This window comes from Ambystoma mexicanum, chromosome 3p (assembly GCF_040938575.1).
Source record: "Ambystoma mexicanum isolate Mex_15411 chromosome 3p, UKY_AmexF1_1, whole genome shotgun sequence".
NCBI lineage: Eukaryota > Metazoa > Chordata > Amphibia > Caudata > Ambystomatidae > Ambystoma > Ambystoma mexicanum.
This window is the reverse complement of record NC_090925.1, coordinates 909,130,064-909,152,847: the sequence shown is the minus strand read 5'-3', so window position 1 is coordinate 909,152,847 and position 22,784 is coordinate 909,130,064. Positions and strand designations below refer to the sequence as shown.

At 45.1% G+C, this 22,784-nt stretch overlaps 1 protein-coding gene across 1 annotated transcript in view; it reads left to right on the top strand.

The window, feature by feature from the left end:
- Positions 1-22,784, top strand: part of LOC138581093 (uncharacterized) — a 300,534-nt gene that overhangs the window by 82,867 nt on the left and 194,883 nt on the right. The window lies entirely within an intron of this gene.

Below are 22,784 nucleotides of genomic sequence, written 5' to 3'. Positions count from 1 at the left end.
GCTTTTGCCGCCACTTTCTTTCCCCCCCCTCCACCTTTTGGCTGTCTCACATCCTGACACAGCCCTGTCTCTGCTCTACTCTTCAATTTCTGATACGCTTGATGCTCTTGCCCCTGTCATGAGGATCCATTTGAAGTCCAAAGCCAAGTGCAATTCCTGGTATGACTCTGACCTAGCTACACTTAAACGTAAGTGTAGGGCAGCTGAGAGGAAATGGAGGACTTCCTGTTCATCCTCTGGCAAACTGGCCTGTCGCCTGCTACAAAGGCAATACCGACTCTCTGTCCTCACCAAGAAGAGAGTCCAAATTTAAGCTTGTGTCTCTGCGGCATCTAACAACTCGGCCGAGTTTGCCTCTCACTTCATTTCAAAAACCCAGGACATCCTGTCCACCCTCTCCACCCACAACCCTCCTCTCCCCTCTCCATCTGTGCTTGCTGACCCTCCTTTAGCCACCCTCCCACCATCCTTCTCGTCCTTTCCTCTTTTCACCCCTGACGAGGTCGCCAGACAAGTCTGGTCTATGAAAGCCTCGTCAAAACAGGTTCATCCCTGTTCCTCTAAAACCATCAAGGACCACATTGACACCCCTGCTCCAGCCCTTGCTGATTTTTGCAACCACTCCTTTGCCTCAGGATCCTTCCCCTCCCCTCTGAAGCACTCCTTTGTGCATCCTCTTCTCAAGAAACCCACAGCTGATCCTTCTTGTCCAGCTAACTATCGCCCAATTTCCATTACTCCCTTTCTTGGCAAACTCCTGGAAAAGTTGGCCATCTCTCAGCTTAACCTTCATTCCAATTCTGTTGGCTGTCTCCATGACCACCAGTCTGGCTTCAGAGCTGCCAGAAGCACGAAAACTGCTCTCCTGAACATCCGTGAAGATCTGCTCTCCAACCTTGACTCTAACATTCCCTCTGTCCTCATCCTCCTCGATCTCTCTTCTGCCTTCGACACGGTCAACCATACCATCCTGCTCAACCGTCTCCGTGAAAACTTGGGTATCACTGATCAGGCTCTGGCCTGGCTGACCTCTTTCCTCTCAGATCGACCCTCCCAGGTCCAACTTGGGTCCTTCCTTTCATCTATCTTCCACTCTACCTGTGGTGTTCCCCGGGGGTCTAACCTCTCACCCTGTCTTTTCAACCAATACCTGGCAACTCTCGCCCACTGCATTGCCACGTTCTGCTCAAATTTTCAGTGCTACGCTGACAACACTCAACTCATTTTCAGGCTGCCCTCTGTCACCACCTCTCCCTCTCTCATCTCTGATTGCCTAACTGCCATTCAAGATTGGTGTTCTGCCAATGATCTTTGTCTGAATGCACTTGCGCGTTCGCAATGTCACTGCGCCTAGTAAGATCGCTGTTTTGTTCTCCCCTTTTCCCCTCCCTTGCCTTGTCGCGCTCTGAAACACTTGTGTACGAGCGCAATAGAAATAAAATATCAATCAATCAATGTACATGGTGGGCCAAATGGCAAGTATTCCAAAGACCAGGAATCCCAGAAAATATGGATATAACTAAAGTGCAATAAATGGTGGACATTTACATAAATATGTTCGCCCAGGAATATTTGGGGCAACTATGAAATACATAATCTGTGTTGCAGAACGATTTCCTTATTAAGATTTATGGTAGAAAACTGCATTGACATAACTTTCAAAAAATATTCTGAAAATTAATATTAATAATGTACACTTACTTGAAAAGGTTTATTTTTAAGAATCTAGAGCAAGAAGAAAGCTAACACAAATGCATTAGTTGCTTCCTGATGAGGGGTCTAGTATGGGTTGCATTTTGGTGAGATACAAAGGGCCTCATCACGTGTTGGGCTGTAGCCCTTAAATGCGGTGGTAACGGTATTACCGCTGCATTTAAGGGCGGGCCCTATGACGAGTTGGGCGCTAAATGGGCTGTTTTACCTCCAGCCTTTCTCTGGAGGTGAAAATCCTCTGTTTTCGGCTGCATTACCGCTGGCTGTATTAGCCTGCATAATTAGCGCTGAAAATGCCCCATTAAATCCAATGGACCCATTGGGGAATGGGATTTACCATTACCGGTCGGTGCTAAGTCTATTACAGTCGTGCGGTATTACAGCCGGGATACAGCCCAACTCATGATGAGGCCCAAAGAGTTGAATTAGTTTAATTGGTTATACAACCACTGCTTTGACATGCACAGTCCAGAGCGCACACAAGACAGCTGGCACTACCTCAAAAATGTGGTGAGTTGCAAAGCCCCTTCAATGATAGCGTCCTGAAATATCAAAAAGCAAAAGATGGCAGATCTAGAGGTGACAAGGAAATGGGGCCAGGCACGTGGGCATCCTTTCACTAAAATGTCAGGGGTAGCAGAGGTCATTCGCTTTGTGACATAACAAGAAGCACCATCAAAGCATCTTTGGCCCCAATTACCCACATCAAGTTCTGCCACAACACCTTTGGCGTAAATAACATCACAGGAAGTGATATCACCGATGTAAAAAACCTACAATAATGATGATTAACAAAATAGTTACTAAAGTAGACAGGTCATTTCAGTTGACACCATATATTTTCTAGCATAATACCTTGATGTGCCATGGCTGCAGTCACAGTCTGCCTGTGGTGTACCCAACTGAACCATCATAGGTGCGGGGCACTGCCGCCCAAGGCCAGTACAGCGTCATATTGCTGTGTACTCCATTTTATGCCAGTTTAGGCTTACTTGCAAATTATTTTGTAATCATATGTAAGGTACATTACCAGGTATCATTTGCCAAGTGTGCTTCTTTTGCAGAATTACAGCCTGACCTGCACCTCAAGCCCTCTCACGCGAAGAGACTGTTACACAATATCAGGGAGCTGAGGATGTTTATGTGCTCAGCCTTTCGCAGCCAATAGAGATGTTGCAAAGTTGATATATATCACAGACAGTTGCGGCTGTCCACTATGCCAAAGGGGCGCAGACCCCTTCCTTGAATGCCAGCCAGCACAGTGCACCCCCAAAAAGAGCGATGCCTGGCTTTCCCACACTTGTGACTTCCACACTTTCTAGCTCTCCGTTCTATATTAGTTATGACTACAATTTCCAGCTGACAAAGGAAAAATCTCCACTAAATCGAGTTTCAAAACGGAATTATAAATGAGTTCCTCTCCTTATCCATAGGATTTCCCAAATAGGCACCAAGTCAGAGCCCTCTCCACACAGGTCTTTCTCTTAGGTGAGGTTATATGAAAGGCAATAATAGAATTCACAGGAAAATTCTAACTATTTAGGTGCTGACATCATAGAGCTTTCATAATCCTTGATCCTTCCCTCCATCTTGAAAAGGCAAAGGCCCTAACTCTTTTAAAGGAAAATGAGTTAAGGAAATAAATGATTTACTTGCAGGTCAAGTTTATACTGAATTCATTCACAGTCCATCACACATTCCAAACTGCCCAATTATCCTCAACAGCTTCCAAGTGAGAAACAACCACCCACTCTGTGTACCTGCCTGCCCTTCCTTACAACCCTTGCCCTGCAAGATCTGACTGATGCACAGTAAAACCAAACATGGTAAGTGTTATTATGTGGCTAGACTATCCTAAATTGAATGAAAGCCAGTCTAGCCACGTAATAACTCTCATGTTTACTTTTGATCATAATTACATGTTTTCTTTTACTGTACATCAGTGGTAAAGCAAACATGGTAATTACGTGGATAGATTGGCAGGCCAGTCTATCCACATAATAAAACGTATCATGTTTGCTTTATCCTTGATGCAGCATAATATTTACTGTGCATCAAGGGTAAACCCGACATGATAAGTGTTATTGCGTGGTTAAAATAGCCTACAATCTATGTAGGCCAGTCTAGCAACATAATAACACTTACCATGTTTGCTTTACCTGTGATGCCATGTAAAACATGCCGTGCCACCTTTAGAAAATATATGCAGACTGGCTCAACTAATAGTGCCAATTTGTATATACATTCTCAAAGTGGCATGGCATTTTGTTATTTGTTATATAAAGCAAACATGATGCATGTTATTACGTGGCTAGAGCAGTCGACATTTGTGCAGCCAATCTCCATATACATTCTTACTGTGGCATGGCATCAAGGATAAAGCAAACATGATGAGTTTTATTTCTTGGCTAGACTGGCTTATATTGGTAGCGCCAGTCTGGCTGCATAGTCTTAGAGTGCCATGGCATTTTTGATCTGGGCATTAAGGTTAAAAACAAACATAAGTGTGTTTACGTGGTAAACTGGCCTATTTTGGTATAGCCAGCCTGCGAGTCCTTATATGACAATACAATACTTGTATATATCAGTGCATCCTGCATGGATATGTATAGGCACAGTCCACATGAAAATGGTTTAAATACTGGCCTATGTTGTGGGCAAAGGCATCATGAAAATGTGCTGGAAAATGCTCCTGTGCACTGTTGGTGACTTGCATCTTTTGGGATGTTTCTTGTCCTACCATACATAACCGATTGCAAACTATGTGCCTTTTAACCCAATTTATCACAGGAAGTTATGTTAAATGTACCATTTTTAACCCATTATTTAAAAAAATTTTTCCTCAAACCCGCCTCATTCGGTTCGGGCTCCATCGCACCGTACTGTCGCTCCCACATAGTCAACGCAAACATGCCCCTCCAGTTAAAAAATGTACCAGCTTCCACTGGTCACAGTCCTTCTATGTTATGTTAACTTGTACAGTGCACGTTCACCCGAAGGCATCTTGGTGCTACCCGAAGGCATCTTGTTCTATTTTACTAAACATATGATATGATAGGTTATTTATAACGTGCTTAATACCCAGAGGTTTCTAAGCGTGGACCCAGGGATCGAACCTGTGTTACTCTGTGTCGTCTTGCTTCCATGGCGAGCACATTGCCCCTGAGCTATCCTCCCGTGACATAATGCAACTTTTTATGAAACGCTGCATGATCGAGTGCTGACGCTTCTAAGTGCTGTAATAATGGATGACTTTAGTATCCATTTTAATGATATTGCATACATATCTCGGAAGCAAGCTCATAACTTACAGAACTATTTATCTGCTGATAAGTGAAGCTGTATTGATACCCCAAGCACTGTTTTATACCTAGGCTTGCTCTTTAAGTTTAATGGTTTTATTTCATATGTCTTACTGTATCCTCTCAAAGCGTATCTTTCTTTCCTGGAGCATAAACAATTTCTAAATCAATATTCAATAAGAATAAATGCTAGACATCTCAAATTGTCCTATGTCGGGTGTAAACTGGTTTATCCTATCCGTATTTCCTTTGCATTCTGGTACATTGCATTTTATTTTCTGTGTTAGACATGCTTTATTATAAGTAAATTATAATTAAATGGCTCAAAACTTTTTTTGTCAACTCAGTGAAAAGCATTTTCCTAATTCCCATAGCCCGGTACATGAATAGAATTATCTTTTTAATTATTGTATTGTTATCGTATTCTATTAAACTGCCCCCACCATTGTGTTAAGAACAAAAACAGGATTGAAGATGTTGCCGGGTGCTAAGTGGACATGAGTCGTGAAGCTCCTCCCGAAGGGCTGCGATGAAGCCCATCTTGATGGCACCCTTGCTCGCTCATTGGTGGTAAAAGTGGAAAAAGATAAGACGCTCTGTCCACGCAACCCTGCAGCGAGCCAGAAGATGTGGAGGGCCGGGTAGGAGAGGAAGCGTTCCACTTCCCCAACGGTCCCGTTTAATGGCCACCACTACGGCCGAGCTGGCACCGGCTGGCACTGGCCCTGTCCTCAACCCAAAAAAAACCCTAGTCCTCTTTCAGTTGTTAGGTTACCGGCCTCCACAACATCAGAGGAGCGGGTGGCATAGCTAGCTATTTTTGGCCCACCAAGAAGGGGCTCATATGCCACAAAAAGAGCAGGGCCGGTTCAAGAGCATGGCACCTGGCACTAAAAAGGTATATGGAGGGCTGCAGTTCTGGGTCAACCCTGCAGCTTCAGTGAAGAGAGGGATCCGACCACATGCCTAAACATTAAATGCAAAGAGACAACCCTGCGATGTTGGGGTCAGAAAGAAGATCTAGGGAGCCTTCCGCAGGAAGGGGAAATGGCAGCAAATGAGCAAAATGACGGTCCCACTGGCAATAACGTCCTGTCCAAAAGTGAGCTCCAGCCATTTTTGTCAAAATTCCAGGACACCTTCATGGCTTCTTTTCAGTAGCAATTCAAGTCGCTGAAAAACGACCTCACAATCTCCCTTTCTGACACCTGAAGGGACCGTTAGACATAAGTGAAAGGGCTTACAGGACTTGGCGAAGCATGTCAGCGACAATAGTGAGCTCCTTTAACACCTGAGTAGGCTGTCCCGTGACTTGAAACTACAAAGTGAAAATCTGAAGAACAGGTCTATTCGATGAAACCTCTGTATAAGGAAAATGCTGGAACACGTTGCAGACAAAGAGCTAAAGTTCTACACCAAGACCTGTTTTGTGGTCTCGTGAGCACCACATCTGCAGATGCAAACTTGGATGATCCACCACACCAGTACAAAGGGATCTGGAGCTAGGACCTTCATAAGGTACGACCTTGCTGCCATGTCATCATATACCCAGAAGGAAAACATCTTGGTCGCAGCTCGAAAGAAAGGGCCCATCCTAGTTGGGATGCAAGGATACTCCTCTTCCAAGATTAAGGCCTTACCACCCTCCAAAAGTGCAAGGAAATGGCGCTGATAACTGGAGAGCACTCTAGAAGGGAGATCAAATATAGGTGGACATTTCCATTTGGCCTGCTGTTTACCTGGGAGGGGGCACAACGTCACATCACTAATTTACAGGAGGTCCTGAGCCTCCAACCTGAAGAGTGAGAATCCAGCAAGGAACAAGAAACCTGCAAGAAGCAAATCCATGGGAAGAAAGCCTGGCAGTGGTTGGTCGTACGTCCACCCCCTTGGAGGAAGGACACAAAACCCGCCCTGTCCTCGACTGGCCAGAACCAACCCATGGGCCACCACTGAGAATAACAACACAGGTAGTCGACATTGGCACCAATATGTCCAACAAGGCGAATCATTCGAGAGGCGGCCCAGTAGCAGTAATCCTTTCTTCCCCAACGGAAGGCAAACTAGTTTCAATTAAGCACTCGATGTGGCCCAAGCCAAGAAGAAACAGCAAACTCTTCGAACCAAAGAAGAGGTTCTTTAGGGTGCCCTCTTGACTTCTGAGTCCCAGGACCACAACTGTCCCCATGGAGTATTAGCACACTTGGCGAGCATAGGGTCAAGACCAGGACTCTGATGTTCTCAGCATTATGTTATAAAGCTGCTATTGGTTCACCAACATATTCTAGGGTGAAGGAATAGTTATGGGGACTTCCAGGGAACGAGGGGAGCAGACTCCAAAGCTTTGAAAGACATACGCTCAAGGGTGGTGAACATTTCTGCAGCAGACGAGAGGGATGCACATCCTCAGAGCCTGGGAAAAGCGATTAAATGCTTCCTCCAGCGTAATTAATTCTTACTCCACACACAAAACATCAACTCCCATGTGAAGAGAAAGAAAGTTAGCCTTTAGCTCCGAGATGCCATGCAGATGTAGAAGCCCTTCAAGAAACGCACCTCTGAAAACAAGACAAGGGAAGAGTTTGATTTAGGCACTACTTTTGAATCTTCCACTCCACTTCCACCAACAAATCCTGCAGAATGCAAGTGACTTTCACAGACGAATTGTATTTAAAATAAAGAAAGTGCAGGAGAATAACAATGGCTGCTTCCTTTTCATATGCGGTCAGTTGGGAGTCCTGACATTCATAATAGCTACAATCTATATGCCCAAATCGGGCTAAAACAAATATATCCGAAAAATCCTTGTGAACTTAGGAGAGTTTGCGGAAGGTGAAATAATTCTAATGGGGAACTCCAACATAGCATGGTCACCACCTCTTGACAGGAGTCAGGGGAGTGCCAGATGAAGTTGGGCGGCATCCAAACTCCTACAAAAAAGCACAGAGAAGCTTCAACTCAGGGACATTTGGAAAGAGCTACATGCACAGAACAAAAATAATTAACTTTCTTCTCAAGCATCCATATGACCTATTCTAGAATAGAATATATCTGGGGTTCGGCCATAATCTCGGGTAGGATAGTAGAAGCAAAAATAGGCAACATTTCCATCTCCGGTCGCACACCAGGTCAGGCATGGCTTCCCCCACCCCCTCCCCCACTCACAGAGGAAACTATGGAGATGGTCCTTTCCAGTAGCTCTTTAGGCACCAACCCATAACTGAAAACGTATGAGAGAAAATGTCCAAATACTTTGTAAAACCTATCCTTTCTCACATCAGAGGCTGTGACTTGGGATGCTCTTAAGGCAGTTATAAGGAGGGAAATCATATCCTTGAAATAACAGAGCGAAGCAAATGAAGGCACTTGAGCAAAGCCTAGAAAATGAATTGCTGAAACAGAATAAAATACTGGAGAAGAACCCGACCAGACTTAACCAGAGGGCTTTTAGAGGTCTGTCAGGCCAACTGGAAATGAGCAGAACTAGAATGGCTGAGAAAGCACTTCTGTGCACAAGGCAACAGTATTACCTGCAAACGTATAAAGCGATTACGCTCCTGGCTAGAGTCCTAAGAGAACACAGAAGTTCCAAATTGATCAAGGAAAAAGACACATTTGCTAATTATTATAGGGCACTCTATACTTCAGAGACACCACAGAATGCCCTCTAATGTGGCTATCTAAAAAAACTCCCTATCCCACAGATCACCTGCCTAGAGAGATTCCCTAGATGCAGAAATTACTGAGTAGGGGAGTGCATGGTGTCAGCAAAATCTCCCTGGCCTTGATGGGTTTTCTGCACTGTTCTATAACATCTTCAGCAAAGATCTGAGCCCAAAACTACCCAATCTCTTTAGCTCCTTTCAAGTAAAGGGTCAAATTACTCCATCAATGATAGAAGCTAAAATCACTCTTAGGCCAAAACTGAACAAGGACCCAGTTAAATGTTGCGCATGCCGTCTAATTGCATCAATAAATATAGATGCTAAAATATATACGAAAGTGCTGGCCAAAAGACTATAATCCCCTTCTCCCTACACTGGTTTCAGGTGAACAGGCTGGGTTCTGTCCGAAGAGCGGTCCACCTTAATGTAAAAGCAGTGAAGACTGGCATTCCGGCCATGCTCGTTTCCCCGGACGCTGACAAGGTATTTAATTGTGTGGAATTGTCCTTTCTGCTCAACACACGTCGACATATTTGGTTTGGAGACAAATTCATGCAAATGGAGCGCGCCAACTACATCACCCCCTCAGCTATCCTAATGATCAATGACTCCCTCTCGGACAGGATACCGCTTCAGAGAGGCAGTAAGCAGGGTTCTCCCCTCTCCTTTTTTTGTGTTTTGATCAAGCTCAGAGAAACCAAAGACAAAAGAGGCATCCCGTTTGGAAGAGAGGTCTATAAAACCATGGCATTCGCTGATGATATGTTATTAGCACTGACCCATCTGGACAGGTCTTTCCCGCAGTACAGAGGGAACAAGCTCATTTCAGGAACTTTGCTGGCCTGATAAGTCAGATATTCTCATCCTGACCAAACAGGGGGAACATCTACAAACAGCCAAAGCTAGTTTGCTCTTCTTTGGACCAACAATGGAATCAAGTACTTGGGTATAACACTCACTAATTCAATTGAAAACTTCTATGGGGCCAATCTACAGTGTTGCTGTAGAAAACCAAGGAAGACCTACTGAGATGGAGGCCACTCATTTCCTGGTTAGATAGATTAGCGTTGGTCAAGATGGTGTTTCTTCAGAGAGTATTGTAGTTCTTCCAAGCGCTACCGATCCTGACCCGTGACTCGTTCTTTAAAGCACTTACCGCTACGGCCTTACAATTAGTATGTAACGGTAAGAGACCACTTATCTCCAGCAAACTCTTGATGACCCCCAGAAACATAGGAGTACAGGCCTTCCCAACTTTGAATATGCCCAACTACAGATCATCAGAGAAGGGTTTACCAGGGATCATGGGGGAATCTGGGCTAAAATGGACAGGGTGGTGGTGGGCTGACCCTTGGAAGAGGTCGTATGGCTTTCCGAACCAGATAGGCCCAAGAACATGTACCTCGGCCTTATAACTCGCTTAGTAGAGAACACTTGGGTTACGTTAATCCATAAATGCAGGATATATACTTTTCCCTCTCCATTTACCCTGCTATTTAGAAACCAACAATTTTCCAAATCTATGGAATACATAGGTTCTGTTAAGTGGCATGAAGCAGGATGCCTTCTGCTTGGGGACCTCTATGACAATATGACAATCAAATCTTTCCAGGAATGCTAGAGGTCTTTTCAGGTCGCAGAGAAGGTTCGCCACCATTACTTCAACTACGACACTGGGCCGCTCACACACAACTTAAAAAATGCTGGCAAGAGAGCGTTTGCCACCCTGGAGAAATTCCTGCTTTCCCACTCAGGATCTAAGAAGCTGATATCCTCCCTATATAAAATAGTGCTGGAAAGCTTGCAGGAGATCACTTTACCATACACAAGTTAATGGGAGTCCACCCTGAATTATAGAATTACGACAGATCAGTGGGACGGACTATGGAACAGGCCCGAGCAGTTCAAATAGGGGAAATATGGTATAAAATAATGTTCCAGTGGCACTACACCCCAGTTGACACTCTACAAAATACTCCCCCAGATGCCGTCCAAGTGTTGGAGGGGATGCGAAGACCAAGGAACTTGGCTCCACATATGGCAGTCATGCCCAAAGATCCAAGGGTTCTGGGGGGACATAAGGGACTCTGTAAGGAACATTTTTAGTTTCCCATATTCTGCTCCCCAGACCCTATGTCTTCTGGGTATGTGGAAGCGCCCCAGTCTAACGCAGACAGGAAAGCGGTCACTGTCCTACTAATGGGGGCATGGCTGCTGTTTGCCCAATGTTGGGGAAGTGGAGAGGTACCAACCCACTGCGACTGGATACACAAGATTTTGGAATTCGTCACACTGGCATTTATTACATACACAATCCAACAAGATGAAGCTGGCTTTGCCAGGCTGGGAACTAGTTCATGCATATTTATAGGCAGACTCAAATTAATGAACATGGGCTTAAAGAATGGAAGACTGTCTGTTGCATGTTGACAAATGGCCCAATGCCGGTTTCATTTAAAATCACAGATTCTAAACAAAGCAGCATGTTCTAGAATATGCTGTTTTTTAACAGCTTTTAGTACATGCCTCTGACAACCACACATTTCACCACGCCTGACGCCTATTTACTGTCATTTGTTCTAGACCCTATGTCAGGTTATGTTATTTCCTGTGATGTCATGAGGTCAGAGGTTATGTGATGTAATTTCCTTTGATGTCATTATGAATGACTATTTTTGAACCTTCAAGAATCCTACAGATTTCTGGTCACAGAAAGTGGGCAACTATGATTTCTACCTGCTTCCGAAAGTTTGGCTTTGACCAAGGGTAGCAAGGACACTGACGGGCTAGCATTTGATGTCCCTGGCCTAACATGGACTGAACCCTAATGTTAGAGGCAGCAGACTGGTACACACCCCGTAGAGCTGCAGTCCCAAGCCCCTTCTGTCACCAAATGCCACACCAAAAAGTGGTGTTGGATGCCGCAATTTTGCATATGTTTAACGTATGCGTAAAAAAGCCTGTATTTGAAGAGAACAGTTTTGGAAGTGCTCCGGACAATTGTCTCAGTAACTGTATTTCGAAGGGATTGTGTCCTCCGAAGTATTCCTTATCTTGGATATCTCTTTCCAGCTTTGCTGGCCTCGGAAATTTTTTCTCTCTAGAGGGCGCTGCACGTCGACGTCCGCCGAGTCGATGTCCCTCGACAGCCGCCGTATCGACGTCGACGTCATCCTGCCTATAAAGGCCGCGCGCAGCGTCCGTTGCTTAGTTCCATTTTTTCTGCGCTTACTCAGTGCCTCGGAATATCATTGCTCAGTTTCGTAGAGATATTATTCCATTTTCCTCGAGATATTCGAGCCATACTCGATGGCTTCCTCGTCTGAACCGACGACCCCTCGGTCCGGCTTTAAAAAATGCTGAGACTGTGGAAAAAAGATGTCGCTGACGGACCCTCACAGGGTCTGTCTGTGGTGTTTGGGAGCTGAACACCATTGTTCGGAGTGCGAGGACTGTATGTCCATGACAGCTAAGGCCCTGAAGAAGCGTAGGGGGAAGCTGGAAAAAGGTAAGACTTCTAAAGCTTCTTCTTCCTCGACGAAGTCGAGACATTCGTCTCCTCGTCACCATTCGCCCTCCAGGTCTCAAAGCGGGTCCCATCACTCCTCGAGACCGAAGCACTCAAAAAGGAGACGCCGAAGATCCCCTTCTTCGTCCTCCTCTTCCTCTGTTTCACCTAAGAGAATCCCTTGCCCCACGAAACATAGTTCCCGGGCTGAATGGGAGGAATTCCGAAAAAATATGATGAGTGTCTTCGAGAAAGCGGCCTCGACCCCCTCGAAGACTGCCGAGAGCGATGCTCTGGTCGAAAGACCCGAAGGTGCAAAACGCCGCGAGTCGCAGCACCCGGCGAAGGAAGCTTCTTGAGCGCGTCACGAACCCTCGAGTAAAGCAAAGACCTCAAATCCTTCTTTGAAGGTTCCGTCGACGCCGTCGACGAAGGTTCCGTCGACGCCGAGGTCGGTGTCTTCAACGCCGTTGTCGAAGGGACCTTCGACACACGGGTCTGTCGACTTGACGCCATCCTCAACACCGGCGTCGACGCCAAGGAAAGTCGCGGTTGCGGCGCACACAGTGGCTATTCCCAGGTCTTCGATGATGATGTCGTCGAGATTGTCGATATCCTCAAGCAGAATTCCGATTCTATCGAGGACCTCGAGGCCTCCACCTTTGTTTTCGACGCCACGTTCGAAGCCTTCGGCGTCGACGACATCGATGTTTTCGAGGCCGATTACGACAAGTTTGGCACCCTCTGCCTTTGAGATGGGTTTCACACCCTTTGTGAGTTCAGACCAATTGAGAACAATGTCCTCAATTATGGAAGAGGGAGAACTGTATGACCAAGAAGAGACATTTGAGTTGCAGGGATCTGCAACCCCAGTTCAAGAGGAGTTATCCTCAGAGGAATGCAGATTAAAGGAACTCCATGATTCCTTACATGAGGCAAGTGGTTTAGACACTTCCCCAGAGGTGGAGTTCGCTAGGCCAGACCCGGGGGAGCATGCTGAAACCCCTTATAGAGCCTTAATGGCCAGGATTACAGAATTTATGAGGTGGTCAACACCTTCACAGGCTTTCCAACAGGATGACCTCACGGATATTCTTGATAAAGGTCCACAGGAGGATCCTGTAGTACCTTTTCATAAAGCTCTTCAAAGAAAAATAATGACGAACTGGGAAACCCCAGATGTCGTCCCGGCAGTAAATAAAAAACTGTCTACTAAATACAGGGTATCTTCTGCAGACCCTGAGTTTTTGTCCAAACACCCATCCCCAGAAAGTCTGGTGGTACAGGCAGCATCTTCTACTGACATCAAGACTGCTTACCCTACCGTCCCACAGGACAGGGACGATAAAAAATAAGATGCTATGGCTAAGAAAGTCTTTTCGGCATGTAGCATGGCGTTAAAATCTATTAATGCTACTTGCACCCTTGCTAGATTTAGCCATACACTTTGGGAGTGTGCTTCTACAGCGGCTGACTGCATCCCAGAGGGAGAAGAAAGGGAGGCGTTCCTAAATATCATAAAGGACGGTAAAGACGCTATGTGCGAATCCCTCCAGACGGGCATTGATTCGGCTGACAGTATCAGCAGAGCAATGGCGGCAAGTACAACAACCAGGAGATTTGCTTGGTTGAGAAAGTCTGGTTTTGCCCCAGATGTGCAAGCCAGGCTCTTGAACATGCCATTTGATGGCTCTTCTTTGTTTGTGAAAAAGGCGGATGACAGTTTAGAAAAACTGCAAACATCAAAGGCAGCAGCAAAATCCCTAGGCGCTGCAATCCGTCAGACACCTTTTCGTCCCACAGGAACCTCTGCGAGAGGCAAGTCCTTTCGCTTCTACTCCGCATTCGGAAGAGATAGAGGACGACCGGCTCAAAGGGGACAAAGAAGAACTACCCGAGGTGGACGGGGTAGATATTCAAAAGCCGCAGCAACAGCAGGTGCCTCTTTATCATCGGCATCTGCATCAGCCGCCCCAAAACCACTCTGAGGACTTCCCTCACAAGACACCTGTAGGAGGCAGGTTAACTCAACATCTGGCGGAATGGCAGGCTATCACGTCGGATGCTTGGGCATTGGAGACAGTTGCACAAGGTTACTGCCTACCTCTCGTACGCATACCTCAGTCATCCAGCGGGGATCAGCTCTCAAAAAGCTCCAGATCCGCTCCTCTTGCAGGAAATTTTAGACCTGCTAGAGAAAGGTGCCATAGAACCGGTACCTGTAGCGGAGAGGAACAAGGGCTGGTACTCCCCTTACTTTCTCATACCAAAGAAAGACGGAGGACTGAGACCCATCTTGGACTTGCGAGAATTGAACAAATTCCTCAGGAAAGACAAATTCAAGATGGTAACTCTCTCTCAGATCCTTCAGGCCCTTCAGTTCCAGGACTGGTTGGTATCTCTGGACCTTCAGGACGCTTATTTCCATGTGCCAATCCATCTCAAACACAGGAAATACCTGAGGTTCGCAATTGGCAACTCTCATTATCAATTTCGAGTGCTGCCATTTGGGCTGACCTCCGCCCCGAGGGTCTTCACCAAGACCTGTATTTGAAGAGAACAGTTTTGGAAGTGCTCCGGACAATGGTCTCAGTAACTGTATGTTCCTAAGCTTTAAAGAAATAGAGGACATTCATATTGAACTCCTTTTTCACTAATTTGAATTATGTGGGTTATGCAAAACTATCACTGCACATCAGGCAATACCACTTAGGGTAAGGCTCATTTCCAAATGTGATGCACGATGGGTCATTTCATACCAGTGACATCTCAGGGCTTCATGGGAGTCTGTCTGGTCCCTACATGTGTGGCTGATTAAGTGCTGTTGTCTTTGCCGCCCCCTCTCTCCCTCACAATAGGGCAGGCCTGAAAGAACTTGAGCCACACCAACATGGCCACTCTATTATCGTGACAGGATACTCACTGCAGGTCAATGTGCAAGGCTAAGATGAATTTTACTTACTTCTATTTGATTGTTGTATTGTATGTTTTTCTATGTTTGTAAATTGTGTTTTGTTACAGCGCTCTGATGCCTGAGGGCTAAGGCACTTTATAAATAAATAAATAATAGAACAAAAAAATGCAACTTGGAGTAACCTGACCACACGTGAGCCTCCCTGGAATACAAGCAAGGAGAGGAGTGAATGCCTGATGGGGCTGCTGTCCACAAAGCGGCTTGTGTCCTATTGGATGAGTCAGCAGGGGAGGATTCCACTCTGGCTTGGCGGCCCTGTCCAAGATCAGTAGGGCAAGTGATTCTTGGAAACATATAAGGAGGCCGTACTCCATGTGCCTTTACTTCTTGTTCTAGCTTGTCTGCGTATCCACTCTTTACGAGCGTATCCACCGTTTCCAGCATTATACTATCTTACAAAGAATTGTTTTTTGTGTTTAACCATTTTTGGTGAACACTTTTCGAAAAAAAGAGAGAAACCTAAAACAACAAACGGAACATATGCATTACATGTAAATCAATCTTACATTCTACAGTATACATGTTGAATCAAGGACCATAAGAACATAAATAAGTCAGAGTCCACAAGAGTTATATAATGCATATCAGTGACAAGTCGTTTATGTATATATGTCTGTAATCCAATATATGCATATAAGGTTTGTTTATAATTAACTGGGAAAGAAAGACAAGCAATGAAAGATTGTTTATACTCTTCACAAGTGTACACCCTGATTTTTCCCGGTAAGTTCTGTTTGTTGAATAGGGTGGGAAGGGGAATTATAGGAGGGATAGAAAGTATAGCTAGAGGGATGTGGGAGTAAGAGGAGGAGGAGCTGGGCATGAAGAGCAAGAAATGGTCGCTGAGATCCTGCGTTGTCCCTTTTTTATTTTATTGGTGGGAATTCGGTGGAGGATATGTTCCCTGTCATGAGAAAATGAGTGCTTGAAGAGGATGTGAGTTATGAGGTATGAGCATTTTTATTTATTGAATTAATTTTTTACATTTGTTGGCACTGCCCCGACCCGCAGGTATCATGGCACTAGTATATAATCAAGACAAGACACAGGTATCAAGTCAGTAGTGTATACATAGGAGAGCAGGAGCAAAGGAATGACGCAGGGCCCACACGTTATAAATAACCTATCATATCAAATCCTATGAGGGCGGTCAGGCTGCGAGGAGCCTTAGTCATATTTGTCAAAAGACAGGTTTTTAGGCGTTTTCTGAAGGTTAGGTAAGAAGGTTATTTTGATGCAAGGTGGTAAGGTATTCCATCGAGTGGGGGAAGTAACCAGAAAGCTGAAACCCCCTGCTCGCCTCTTATCGAATCTTCCATAGGAAGAGCATAGGAAGTGTAGGTTTATCTTTCTGGAGATGCAGCGATTTAGGAAGGAGGGTGCTGCATTATGGATGCACCGATGTAATCGTTAATATTTTGAAATAATTTTGGGCTTTTATAGGCAGCCAATGGGCATCATGCCTGGCTTGAGAGATATGGTTGGTGCGCTTTATGCCCCAGGTAGCTGTGAGGGAATTGTTTTCAATCAGCTGTAGTTTGGATATATTTTTGGTGGAAGTGCTGGTGAATAAAGCATTTGCAGCAATCCAGTTTACTGCTTATGATGGCCCATGCAAGAGTCAGCTAATTATCTGGGGACAAGAATTAGGCTGATAAGTTTGGTGGTGTAGGCTGCAGATGATGTAAAGGCATTAATGTGCGTGTGCATCGTAAGTTCAGTTTCCAGGTACACTCCCAGGGTTTTCGCATGACTGGAAACAAGCATAGGGTTGCCATCTTGGAAAAAGATGAGAAGTTCAGTGTTATTATCATTCAGGCAAAGATGATGCCTAGCCATCTAATTCTGGATGATGCTGTAGACACGATTGATGTTGGGCATAGTCCCCAGTGAGTTTCAGTAAGATTTGGGTGTCGTCAGCAAAGTTGGTATAAATGATGTTGAGATTGTCAAGATGATGGGAAAAAGTGGTTAAGTATGCATGTTATAGAGTGTAGTTGAAATGCATGATCCCTGTGTGACAAAATAGGGAACAGGGATGGGGTCAGCTGCTTCATCACCAATGAAAACACTGGATGCGTGATCAGTGAGGAAGGACTTGACCCATCTGGCAGCTTCATTGAAGAAGTGGGATGTTGTGATGAGATGATAGCATAGGATGTCATGATCAATGAGATCAATGGCAGCAGAGCGGTCGAGGAGGAGTAAGGGGGCAAGATCCCAGGCTTCTTTGATGGATGAGGGGGCAGTTTCAGAGGTGAAGGAGGCATTTGTGAATTTAGAGATAATGCGTGAGAGTTGATCCGAGCATTCATATTTAACTCCTTTTTCACTAATAATTTGAATTATGTGGAAAGTCGTGTCTTTGTAGGTGTCATTAATTTATTTATTTAATGGGTTGAGCTTGTAAGCCGATAGCCCAAACACTTTAATCATATTATCTTTATAGGATCCTTGATTGTGTGCTGGAGCATGCAGGGTGGTTATAATGAGTAGCTTATTACGGAGGCTTACAAACTTCAGTAGTATGACATTGGCCTGGGTCTAAGGATTTGAGGCATTTTAGGAAGGGCTGTAGGGTGTGCTACATCCTTCCAGTGGCAAGTGCTGGTTTGTATAGCTGCTGCTTACAGTATGTCTAAAAGCTGGTTATTCGTACCCCCTTGTTTACGATGTATGTTTAGTGTGCCCAGTTTATATTTCTGTAACGAGAGTGAGCGATCGAATTGTAAAATGTCTTCAATAGTATGAAATAATTACGATCAATGTTCAAAGAGTATTGGCAGAAGAAAATCATGTGTCTTGGAGTGACCCTATACTCTACAGTTTCAGTATTATTACATCTCCAACATATTGGATCTTTGCAGAGATTTGGCTTGTGTAATTTATTAGGGGACCATAACGCTCTGTACAATGGAAAGAAGAGCGTTGGGTTCCGACTACCGGATCTGGAAGCTCTGTGGATCTGATTCCATTGACATTGGTTTTAATCTGATGATAGGTTGTGCTGCCATTTCATATGGTTTAAGGTTTGGGAATTTTCTGCAATGGAATTAATATGCACTATTTTTTGTGAATTGCACTTGGTGTATATGCTTTGTCTTCCATAACGCCTCATTACCATTTCCTGTGAAATGTATTTAACTTAATGTGTTTAAGTATGTTGCTAATTTTAAGCATTGTCCAAGTTGATGAGTTGGTAGACCATATGTAGTCTGTAGTTCTTCAAATGTGTGCCTTGTTTTATGATTTAGTAATCGGTGTACAGAATACCCTTTTCAAACCAAGGTTCCCAGAAGAATGTCTATTCATTACTAATATGGGATTGAGCCAGATTGGTGAATTTATGAATTATTAAAAAACTGTACAGTGTCTTTGGATTTGGTTACATACCTTACATGAGGCGTCTGATACTGGGTCACGGTTTTGGCCTCCTTAGCCGATTCCCTCACCCATCTTTTCCTGCATTTTAAAGATCAAGTGTTTGGGAGCATCATTTATTTTTATTATGAATGTAAATAATGTTTTTATGCTGTTTACCGTAGGTAGATAGGGAGACATAAACCTGAAGTCTTAACAGCAAACCAACACAGGCAAAGGATTCAGCACATGAGATTATTAAACTCCTCTCAGCATATTTTCAGCTAGTCAAATAAAAGGTACCAACACCTGGCTTTTGTGTCATTTTAAAATGGACCAACACAGCGTCAAATCTGTCTTTAAATACTGTCGCAAGGCAAGACTCAATTGGGTTATTCTTGTCTGTCCCAGATACATGACTAATTTACAAATAAAAGTTCATAAAACAAGCACGCAGCAAACAGAGGTATTTATTAAAGTCAGACTCAACCTGGGGAAAAACACTAGTCATTTGTTCTCTAAATAAAATCTTTCTTCATATCATTTAACTAAATCACTCTCTACAGAAATCAGCATATAGCGGGATTATGTGCTCAATCTCACCTCCCAATATTACCTCCCATACTAAAGAAAGATGCTCTCTGACATACTTGCCTACACTCCAGGATTGTCATGCAATCTCTAGAATTTAAAAATATTTTCCAGGTATCTACGGTGGGGGTAAAAAACACAAGGATTTGGGTGTGAAGCGCAGGGATGGTTCCTTATGCTCATTGTTTTGTAACATTTGCTGCCTTCTGAACAAGAATGAGGAGAATTTTTAGTCCCATCGAGCCGTACATACCTAAATCAGTAGGCCACCAGATCGGGTCATGTTACGTTTGACTGAGAGATAACTGCAGACGGAGATTGTTTTTGCTCTGGCGCCTGATTTTCGGTATGGGACACTCTACCATTTTGCTTGTCCATTTCTGCACAGCTGTATGGAAATAAAACCGACACTACTTTTCTACATAAGTAGCTCATTGGATTTATTGCATGGGTTTCGTCTCATCCATTTACACCCCTGCCTGTCTATCCATCAATCTGTTTGCCTATTCATTATCTGTCCATGCAGCCATCCACCCATTCATCTGCTAGCCCATCCATCCATCTGTCCACCTACCTACCCAGCCATCTGTCTGCTTGCCCATCCATCCAACAAGCCTTCCATGATCCATCCATTTGCCTACCCATGCATCCATTCTTCTGCCAGTCTATCAGCCAATCCCTGCTAAAATCCTCCTGTCGACCCCCTGCCCATCCTCCTGCCAATGCATTAATCTGCCCGCCCTTCCATTAATTTACTCATAAATCCGCTCAATCATGTTCCCTTCATTTAACCCATCTGCCTGCACATCTTTCCCTCTTCTTACCCATCCGTCCACCCACCCACCTGATTCATCCATCCACACGCCTATTCATCCATCCACACACCCACCAGTCCATCTCCCTGCATATACAGCCATCTGCCTGCCCGCCCACCCATCCATCCATCTGCCAGCTCATCAATCAACCCATGCATCTGGCTTCCTGCCCATCTAACCTTCAATTGTTTGTCCATTTGCATGCACATCCATCCATCGTTCTGCCAATCCATTCATTCATTCATTCATCGTCTTATTTATTGTATTTGCTTTGCATTTGTAAGGCACTTATACAGCAAGTACATTGTGTTTCAAAGCGACCACAGGGCAACCGGGAGGGAACATGGGAATTACATGCAAATATAACAATGAGAGAGGTGGTCCTACTAGGCCTTGTGAGCATTCAGAATGTGCAAGTGCAGGGAGAGTAAACAATGGTCGGGGTGGGGGGCAAGTACTAGGAGTACCACAGGGGAAGTGTTAGGGAATAAGCAGCTGTTAAATGACTTGGTGAGAGTGGTCAACTGCTAATAAATAAGTAAGTGCAGGTCTGTGATAGCACAGGCTAGTGGGTGCCAAGGCAAGTGCTAGGAGCGGGCAGAGGCTAAGGCGATTGGGTGTGTGAGGCCAGGACCCAGGTGGACACATAAGGGCCCTGGTAACCAGTCTCTGCAACTATGGAATTTAGCAGAGGAGGGAGGAAGTGAAGGAGGAGGTGACAATGAAGGTCTTGAGGAGCTTCCTGAATTTTAGGAGACCCGGCTCAAGACAAAGAGGAAGGGGGAGACTGTTCCATAGGAGGGAGCCAGCCGAGGAAAGAGATCGGCCACCAGCTCGCTTTTTAGCAAAGCACTTAACACACAGAGAGTTGGTGCCGGGTGAACGTAAAGATCTGGAGGGACAGTATTTAGTGAGAGTAAGTTGTAGATAGCATGGTCCCTGGCCACTGACAGCCTTATGGATCATCATCCATCAGTTCATTCATTAATCCTCACACCCATCCATCAGCCTGCCCATACATCCCCCCCGCACATCCATCATCCATGTGCTTGCCCATCCAGTCATCTGCCCATCTATCCAATCAGCCATCTGCCTGCACATATATCCATCTTCATTCCTATCCATCATCTGCCCACCTGCCCATCCATCAACCTGGCCATCCATTCCTCATCCTTCTGCTTGTTTATCTTCATCGGTTTGCTTTCCCATCAATCAATCAATCCTTCTATCTGCCTTACCTCCTTGAAACACTTGTGAATAGGTGCATTATAAATGCCATATCATATCATCATAGCGTCCATAAATTACCTATCTATGCAGCTACCCAGACAACTTTATCCATGCATCCATCTTTCTGCCTGCCCCTCCATACATTCAGCTATCCATCTATCTATCCACCCATCTGCCTGCCAAGCCATCCACCTGACCATCCCCATCCATCCTCCTTCACATCTATTTATCTTCCTGTCCATCCATCCAACATTCATCCTCCTGCCTGCCCATTCTTCTCATGCTGTATCAACCCATCCATCTTTTGACCATCCATGCTTCTAGCTATCCATTCATGCTTCTTCAGTTTCATGGACCCATCTTTCTGCCCATCCATGCCACCTACTTATCCTCCCACTGCTTCTATATCCATTTCCTTGCCCATCTGTGCCACCTATATATCTATCACCACCTTCCTTGCCTATCTGTCCATCCACCTGCCCATCCGTTCTGCCTATCCATCCATCTTTCCTCCCATCCATCTCATTGATCCAAGCATCTGCCTGCCTATCTCTCCACCATCCTGCATTTCCATCCATCCACCTGCCTGTCCACCCATCCCCATGTGTCTACCCATCCATCTCTCCATCCGCCTTCTCATCCATCCACCTGCAGCTCATCATTCCATCCCACCTATCCATTAATTCCACCCATTCATCTGCCCGCCAATCCTTCCCACCTGTTTATCGATCTAGGGACCGGGGTACCCAATGTGCCTCTCAGATGGGGAATGAGGAGGAATTCCACTCGCACACTATCCGATACCCCACTAGATGCAGTAAACCCTTGCACAAAGAAGCCCTTTAGGCTATTAATTATAGGGACTTCATGTACCAGAAAGCGGCTCCATAAAGGAAACCGATAAACTATGACCAGGTGATTAACTTTTAAGACCATTTCCACAGTGTTAAGTAAACATGAAAAAGTTGCATTTACCTCCTGCTAGACCGAGACAAGACACTGGAGGGATCGGATGTCCAACGCTCCGTTGCACAGTTTTCTGCCTTGCAGTGCACGGATGGGAGAGCTTGTAGAAAGCTGCAACCCTGCTTCCTGCAGGGGAACAAAATTCAAGATTGATCCGCCACATCATGGATGCCTTTGAAGCCTTGTGGCCCCACGTTACCCTACTGTTAGATCATCGGGTACTTATCCAATGCATGATTTAGACTATTAACAGTTTAATGAGTGTAATAAAAAATCCCCAATGATATAACCAATCACAAGATCACTTCAAAGAAGCCTGGGCAATAATCAGTCAGATGAAGTCATGAGAAAGAGCAGTTGTGGAGAGACTCCTGGTGTGAATAGACAGGTAGAACACTGTTCCCATGATATAAGTGGAGGACCCTGAAGGAAAACTAGTAGGGAAGCTAATAGTCTGAGAAAAGGCTGGAGTCTGTAGAGACATGAAGACTACCCGTGCCTGGAGTAAGACTGGACAGCTCCTGAAGGTCTGCAGAGAGTCTACGGGAGTTGCTAAGACCTGGTGGGTCCTAGGAGATGGTCTTGCCTGAAGGTGTACATACCCCCCCAGAGCCCTAGGATAATTTGCAATCCCTGACCTTAGACTTACCACCAGCAACC